Here is a 9,519-nt window from a genome sequence, read left to right on the forward strand (position 1 = left end):
AGGAAGTTTGTTCTGAAGTGTCAGTCCTACATCTGAGAGATATAAGTTAGATGAAGAAACTATCTATTTTTTTTACATGCATTTAAACCCTTATTTTTGTCACAAAACCATCTCCATACAGTATATACATCTACATACTTTCAAAGAGTTTGGACGCTACAGACAGAAGTTGGCAGATCGTCTGTATCGTGGGGCTGCAGAAATCGGCTACAGCGGGTTATTAATGACAAACAGTGGAAGGGGAATTCCAAATCATGACAAACAGTGGAAGGGGAATTCCACATCATGACAAACAGTGGAAGGGGAATTCCACATCATGACAAACAGTGGAAGGGGAATTCCACATCATGACAAACAGTGGAAGGGGAATTCCACATCATGACAAACAGTGGAAGGGGAATTCCACATCATGACAAACAATGGAAGGGGAATTCCACATCATGACAAACAGTGGAAGGGGAATTACAAATCATGACAAATAGTGGAAGGGGAATTCCACATCATGACAAACAGTGGAAGGGGAATTCCAAATCATGACAAACAGTGGAAGGGGAATTACAAATCATGACAAACAGTGGAAGGGGAATTCCAAATCATGACAAACAGTGGAAGGGGAATTACAAATCATGACAAACAGTGGAAGGGGAATTACACATCATGACAAACAGTGGAAGGGGAATTCCACATCATGACAAACAGTGGAAGGGGAATTCCACATCATGACAAACAGTGGAAGGGGAATTCCACATCATGACAAACAGTGGAAGGGGAATTCCACATCATGACAAACAGTGGAAGGGGAATTCCACATCATGACAAACAGTGGAAGGGGAATTCCAAATCATGACAAACAGTGGAAGGGGAATTCCACATCATGACAAACAGTGGAAGGGGAATTCCACATCATGACAAACAGTGGAAGGGGAATTCCACATCATGACAAACAGTGGAAGGGGAATTCCAAATCATGACAAACAGTGGAAGGGGAATTCCACATCATGACAAACAGTGGAAGGGGAATTCCACATCATGACAAACAGTGGAAGGGGAATTCCACATCATGACAAACAGTGGAAGGGGAATTCCAAATCATGACAAACAGTGGAAGGGGAATTCCACATCATGACAAACAGTGGAAGGGGAATTCCACATCATGACAAACAGTGGAAGGGGAATTCCACATCATGACAAACAGTGGAAGGGGAATTACACATCATGACAAACAGTGGAAGGGGAATTACACATCATGACAAACAGTGGAAGGGGAATTCCACATCATGACAAACAGTGGAAGGGGAATTCCAAATCATGACAAACAGTGGAAGGGGAATTCCACATCATGACAAACAGTGGAAGGGGAATTCCACATCATGACAAACAGTGGAAGGGGAATTCCACATCATGACAAACAGTGGAAGGGGAATTCCAAATCATGACAAACAGTGGAAGGGGAATTCCACATCATGACAAACAGTGGAAGGGGAATTCCAAATCATGACAAACAGTGGAAGGGGAATTCCACATCATGACAAACAGTAGAAGGGGAATTCCACATCATGACAAACAGTGGAAGGGTAATTCCACATCATGACAAACAGTGGAAGGGGAATTCCACATCATGACAAACAGTGGAAGGGGAATTCCACATCATGACAAACAGTGGAAGGGGAATTCCAAATCATGACAAACAGTGGAAGGGGAATTCCAAATCATGACAAACAGTGGAAGGGGAATTACAAATCATGACAAACAGTGGAAGGGGAATTACAAATCATGACAAACAGTGGAAGGGGAATTACAAATCATGACAAACAGTGGAAGGGGAATTACAAATCATGACAAACAGTGGAAGGGGAATTACAAATCATGACAAACAGTGGAAGGGGAATTCCAAATCATGACAAACAGTGGAAGGGGAATTCCACATCATGACAAACAGTGGAAGGGGAATTCCACATCATGACAAACAGTGGAAGGGGAATTCCAAATCATGACAAACAGTGGAAGGGGAATTCCACATCATGACAAACAGTGGAAGGGGGATTCCAAATCATGACAAACAGTGGAAGGGGAATTCCAAATCATGACAAACAGTGGAAGGGGAATTCCAAATCATGACAAACAGTGGAAGGGGAATTCCACATCATGACAAACAGTGGAAGGGGAATTCCACATCATGACAAACAGTGGAAGGGGAATTCCACATCATGACAAACAGTGGAAGGGGAATTCCACATCATGACAAACAGTTCACACGTGAAGTTAAAAGTCTGGGAACATATTGTTGTGATCGTTGATGCCGACCCTTGGATTTCTACTCAGCATGCAAGTCTGTGTTGATGACCGTTCCAAAGCAGGCAACACCCAGCAGCCACAGGCAGTAGGCAGGACTTTCCAAAACTCAGGTAGTGCTTGTTAAATTGCTGTTTTCTTTTCAGCTGGCTGCATGTGATTACGTAATAATAGATTTAGAAGCCTACATGAACCATTAAATAGACTAGACCGATGTCTATGGCAAATGCATGGGGAATGGATATACCTGTCTGTAGTCTTATGAAATGATCTGCTGGTGTGTGTGGTCTACTGGGTTGGTATCGGTTCAAATGCATGGAGAGTGGATATGCCTGTCTGTAGTCTTATGAAATGATCTGCCGGTGTGTGTGGTCTACTGGGTTGGTATCGGTTCAAATGCATGGGGAATGGATATACCTGTCTGTAGTCTTATGAAATGATCTGCTGGTGTGTGTGGTCTACTGGGTGGGTATCGGTTCAAATGCATGGGGAGTGGATATGCCTGTCTGTAGTCTTATGAAATGATCTGCCGGTGTGTGTGGTCTACTGGGTGGGTTTCGGTTCAAATGCATGGGGAGTGGATATGCCTGTCTGTAGTCTTATGAAATGATCTGCCAGTGTGTGTGGTCTACTGGGTGGGTATCGGTTCAAATGCATGGAGAGTGGATATGCCTGTCTGTAGTCTTATGAAATGATCTGCCGGTGTGTGTGGTCTACTGGGTGGGTATCGGTTCAAATGCATGGGGAGTGGATATGCCTGTCTGTAGTCTTATGAAATGATCTGCTGGTGTGTGTGGTCTACTGGGTGGGTATCGGTTCAAATGCATGGGGAGTGGATATGCCTGTCTGTAGTCTTATGAAATGATCTGCTGGTGTGTGTGGTCTTTTATTTGTAGTGACATCTCTGCTGATTATGAAAAATAAATCAATACTCTACATAATCCTATTATTTGTAGTGACATCTCTGCTGATTATGAAAAATAAATCAATACTCTACATAATCCTATTGTTTGTGGTGACATATCTGCAGATTATGAAAATTAAAGCAATTAATTTCAACTTTTTTAGCCTCCTCCTACCTATCAATATAGGTATTTTGACAAACGTTTATAGGCCTACTGTATGTACTCTATCTGGCTACTTTAGAGAATGCATTAAAGGTCAAATTAATTAGCATTTTTCATAGCCGGATCTGAATATGTTTTATGAAAGCAATCCCAACTAAACTGACACATGTTTACACTAAATAATATCAGAATAACTATGTTTTGCGTGTGTCATGTCGTTTATATTTGGCATAGAACATTTTTGGACCCTCTCTGTCCAGATGTTCACTTTTACATCTGGGTCTCATTCAATGTCCCCGAACAACTCCCCATTTATTTACTTAGAAAATCTTATTTCATGTGCACATAAACATGTTTCATTGATGGCATTTTATAGAAATGAAATATGTGTAAATAAATTGAAACATATTTGAAAGAAAGCAAGCTGGAAATAATCAGCAATGGGATGCTGTGAACGGACACCAATCTGTGTTCTCCTCTCTCCGTCAGCAGAGGGCAGCGTAGTCCTACTCTTCTCAAGATGCACAATGACAGACGCATCATTTCTTCTGATCCCATCACGCAGTGTTAACGCTCAGTTATATGCATCATTAAGAGCATATTCTCCCCTCTTTCCAATTGACATTTTATGATTAAGTAGAAAGCAACAGATACCATTAATAAGAAGGGGCTAGAAGCGTCTTATATGGTGAGCTACCGAGTGGCTTGGACATGACAAGCCCCATACTATGTGGAGGACTTAATTCTTCCTGCTGCCGCGGATATGGCTGGGACGATGCTGGGGGAAAAGCCTAAAGAAATATACAGACAATGCCTTCATCAAACAACACTGTTTCACGATGCATCAGTGACATGGCAGGAGATGTGTGGAAACAATTACTGGCTGGATGAGTCAACAGACGTGGCGGGACAGGCACAGCTCCTGGTATATATATCTGTTATGTTTATGGGGGGGTCAATTAAGGAAGACATCCTCTTCTGCAAATCACTGGAAACCAGGACAACCGAAGAGGATTTGATAAAGTACTTGACAACACAAACAACTTGATTCCTTACCCCTTTCATGCCCTGCCTACAGTCCACTTACCAATATCTGAACAAGAGAGCCTCATCGAGGCCATAGATAGCACAGAATACACTATATGCATATGAGATGAGTAATGCAAGATATGTGAACATTATTAGTGACTAGTGTTCCATTTATTAAAGTAGCCAATTAGTTCAAGTATGTGTATGTAGGCAGCAGCCTCTCTGTGCTAGTGGTGGCTATTTAACAGTTGATGGCCTTGAGATAGAAGCGTTTTTTCAGTCTCTCGGTCCCCGCTTTGATGCACTTGTACTGACCTCGCATTTTGGATGACAGTGTGGTGAACAGGCAGTGGCTCAGGTGGTTGTTGGCCTTCCTGTGACATCGGGTGCTGTAGGTGTCCTGGAGGGCTCACCTGTGACGCTCCTCTTTGAACTGACCGCCATCCGACCAACTGAATAACACAGTTTCCCTGTAACAATAAATGCATAGCCCTTACAGACAATTTAATTAACACGGTAACATTCATTTAGTTGATTTTACACCTTCAGTGGTGTCTGTGATCTATGGGAAAGCCACAGATAAGGTGTGTTTGACCCGTGTGATAACCCACAGATAAGGTGTGTTTGACCCGTGTGATAACCCACAGATAGTCAACAATCCAAACAATGTCATAAATCGTGATTGAGTCATCAATCAACTGGGCCATTGGCCTTCATCATCGTTCACATTTGTTCACTCTCTATTTTTCTACTACAATGCAACAAAATGTGAAAAAAATCCAAGGGGGTTAAATACTTATTATACAAACTAACTGTCTGTCTGTCTGTCTGTCTGTCTGTCTGTCTGTCTGTCTGTCTGTCTGTCTGTCTGTCTGTCTGTCTGTCTGTCTGTCTGCCTACTTATTATACAATCTATCTATCTATCTATCTATCTATCTATCTATCTATCTATCTATCTATCTATCTGTCTATCTGTCTGTCTGTCTGTCTTCCATCTGAATGTGTGTCTGTCTGTCTTCCATCTGAATGTGTGTCTGTCTGTCTTCCATCTGAATGTGTGTCTGTCTGTCTTCCATCTGAATGTGTGTCTTTGCTGCACTGTAAGAATATGTTTTTCTATGAATCCTTGAAACCTGGTTAGTGGAATTGATGGAATAGTGGTTAGTGGAATTGATGGAATAGTGCCATGTGTGTCTGTGATTCAGGGTCATAAAGAAATGATAGGTTTACATAGAGGCTGATTTTCACTTCTCCCAGCCTCAGGCCTTTCATTCTCTAGACTGTTTCTTCTAATGACGTTTTGGGTGATTGTATAAACCAACAACTTGGCTTAGCGGCATCCCATTCATGGGAAAGTTTTCTATTTTTACAGAATAGTAATATACGTGTGTGGGTGTGTGCATGCATGGGTGTGTGTGTGTGTGTGTGTGTGTGTGTGTGTGTGTGTGTGTGTGTGTGTGTGTGTGTGTGTGTGTGTGTGTGTGTGTGTGTGTGTGTGTGTGTGTGTGTGTGTGTGTGTGTGTGTGTGTGTGTGTCTTGACATCGAAGTGCTCTGTTGTCAGTATGCTTGAGAATTCCAATGCATTGTGAGTTATGTAAAGGATCAACAGGACACCAGTGGTAAAAAATGAAATTAAGTGTTTATTATGAAATGCTAAGTATCAGATAAATCCATGAAGAACTTAAAAAAGGGAGTGGGAGAGAGAGGAGAGAGAGAAGGAGAAAGAGAGAAGGAGAGAGAGCCGGAAGGTAAGCCGGAAGGAGAGCGAGACGGGGAGAGAGAGAGAGAGACAGTGAGAGAGAAGGGCAGAAATCAAAGTGAGTTTGAGCCAGTCAATCTAGGTCTGAGTTAAGGCCTTCTTTTCTTGTTCTGCTCAACGAGACTGAAGCGTTGCCATGGAAACGCCGGTTGAGCGAGCGTTCTATATGAATCTTTCAGCAACCTCTCTTTCTTCTGTCCACAAGGGAACTATCCATAGCCCACTATGCAACAGAACATACAAAACTGTATCTATCTGCAGAGTGTGGATTAGATAGACTCGTAGCTTGTTCTCTTCACAGTTATCATTACAATACAAGGATTCAAAAGTCAATACAAATCACTAGAATACAGAAATCAATTGGAGAACAGAATGCCTATTTTAAACAACTGGTTTCAGTTACTGACGAGAGAAGCCGATGATGGCTCACTGCTCTCCAAAGACCTCGTTCAGGTTAGCAGGTTAGGATTTAGGATAGGGTCATCTGATCCTAGATCTGTGGTTACAGTTTTTCTCAGTCGATTTGGTGCATTTCTTAGATCAAAAGTGCAATTCTTGATACTACTTGTACAAATTCCAAATCATCTAGTCACTTGTGCACATCATTAAAGCAATTTCTTATTCCTTTGAACAAATTGCAATTGATAATGTACAAGTGTCAGCTTTTTCCCACATTATCAATTGCTCATGTCATGTTGATCAAAATATAGTAGATGGTTCTCTGTTGAATAGTCTTACCCCTCAAAACATCTAGGCATTAGTTCCTTGCATAAGCCATTACATGCAAAATTGTTGAACTATTTGTCATAAACTGTCAAGCATAGTTTTACACATTTCTATTAGACCTTTTGTACAAAAACGTGAATTGATGAATCGTGCAGGTGAAATTGACCCTCACTCATGAAGGAATGTAAAGTGTTAGTTCAACCAACAATCAACCAGTTGTCTAAATTGCTCAAAGGTGCATCTCATGAATAATCAATTGGCAAGCATATATAGACAGACCACAACACAGAGTTGCAATTTTCCAATAATGGATGGACCAGGAAACGAACAGGGTCAACAGCCAAGAGGAGGAAGAAGAGGACATAGGCGCATATCTGATGACATAAGGGCCACTACCACACACTTGTAAACCATGTTGTCAATCATGGCCTTACAATGGCTGAGGCGGGTCGAAGGGTGCAGCCGAATATTGGGAGATCAACCGTGTCCTCAATAGTTCAAACGTTTCGAAGAGAGAACAGGTATGTCCACCAATGTACAGTGCACTGTTACTGTATATAAGCAGTATACTGTATACTTCCGACAATGCTTTATATTACAGTAGTCCACTTGTATTTCACAAGCATACAGAAATATACTCTATACAGATACATACTGCACCTTACATGCACCCACCTGTATGTTTTACAGTAAAATGTGTGTTCGCATAGTTTTTGTCTATGTGAAAGTGTGCGATGCATCACTGCATTTTTCCCACATAGGACTGCAAGATTACCTCAAACTGGTGGCAGAGGACGCCTTTTCACACTTCAACAGGAGGAGGCTATTTGCACCATGGTTCGAGCAAACAATGCCATTATAGAAGACAATGATGTCTTTGAAAACATCCATACGGTTAGCATCTCCACCATCGACAGGTTGCTGCATAGAAACCAGATGAGTATGAAACAGCTGTACCGTGTACCATTCCAAAGGAATGAGGACAGAGTTAAGGAGCTACGGTACCAGTATGTATAGGTAAAACATATATCTATGTAACTACTTTACAGCAACGTTTTATAGTGATACATAGTACAGTAAGCTTAAACTGCACACATTTCCATTGCTGTGGAAGGAAAATGCAATATATGTACATTTTATGTCACTCTTCCTAACCAAAACAAATTCAACTGTGTGTTCTGGGATATAGCGTATAATGGAGTTGGAATCAGGTGAACCCTCTCACAACTTTGTATACGTGGATGAGGCTGGCTTCAACCTGACCAAATGCAGAAGGCGGGGTCGGAATATCATCGGTCACAGAGCTACTGTGGATTTGCCAGGCCAACGGGGAGGAAATATCACCATGTGTGCTGCTATTTCGGAGCATGGTGTCCTAACCCATATCTCCCTTATAGGGCCATACAACACCCAGCATCTACTCAACTTTTTAGAGACTCTCTACAGAGCTCTCATCCCTGACAATGAGAGGGGTCTGTTTAGAGAGGATTTGCCAAAGTATGTGGTCATTTGTGATAATGTGAGTTTCCATCGATCAAACATCATAAGGCAATGGTTTGTGACCCACTCGAGGATGCTCATAGAATTCCTCCCACCTTATTCACCATTCCTTAACCCAATTGAGGAGTTATTTTCAGCATGGAGGTGGAAGGTGTACGATCGTCAGCCACACACACAGATGACCCTGCTGGCTGCAATGGATGTAGCATGTGAGGACCTCACAGTAGACGCCTGCAGAGGATGGATAAGGCATTCCAAAAGATTCTTTCCACGTTGCATTGGAAGGGAAAATATCCGGTGTGATGTGGATGAGAATATGTGGGCCGACAGACAGGAACGTCTGGATGTGTAGAGACAGCACAACAGTGCTGCGGGCAAAGTTGTGCCTTCGGGGTGGTTTCCTGTGTTTCTTTCTAATTCAGTTTTTTTCCCTTTGTGCCCCTTGGGTTGTCCAGTCTCTTTCAATCAATAACCCACATACAGTAATATGTAAACAGTACTGTTGAAATTGATATATGCCATAGAAGTGCAGCCTTGTGCATTTTCAATACAGTAACTGTCATCCAAACTGTAGCCTAAGTTTACATCAGGTAATACTGTCAAAGTACACAGTTACATTGACAACAAGTCTAAACATTTTGATGACCTTGTTCGTGAACGATGACTCAATGACTTATCATTCTGATGACACTGATATTATCATTGGCATGAATATTTACTTTTGAGAGATGTACTAAGGATTTTTAGTGACTGACTAGCTTTAGGAACATATCTATTGTATATTGCAGTTTGTACAAATTGTTCTGAGAGATGCACTTATTATTTTGCACATGTTAGGTATGATGTGAAAAATGCACCAAAGTGACTGAGAAAAACTGTAATTACTTCCTGGTCTCTGAGGTTCTCACATTAATATTTAACATTTAGGTTTGGTCATTTAGCAGGCACTCTTATCCAGAGCAATTTACAGTCAGGGCATTCAACTAAGATAGGTAAGACAACCACATATCCCACAGTCAGGGCATTCAACTAAGAGAGGTAAGACAACCACATATCCCACAGTCAGGGCATTCAACTAAGAGAGGTAAGACAACCACATATCCCACAGTCCGGGCATTCAACTAAGAGAGGTAAGACAACCACAT

Source organism: Oncorhynchus masou, chromosome 14 (assembly GCF_036934945.1).
Source record: "Oncorhynchus masou masou isolate Uvic2021 chromosome 14, UVic_Omas_1.1, whole genome shotgun sequence".
Classification (NCBI taxonomy): Eukaryota; Metazoa; Chordata; class Actinopteri; order Salmoniformes; family Salmonidae; genus Oncorhynchus; species Oncorhynchus masou.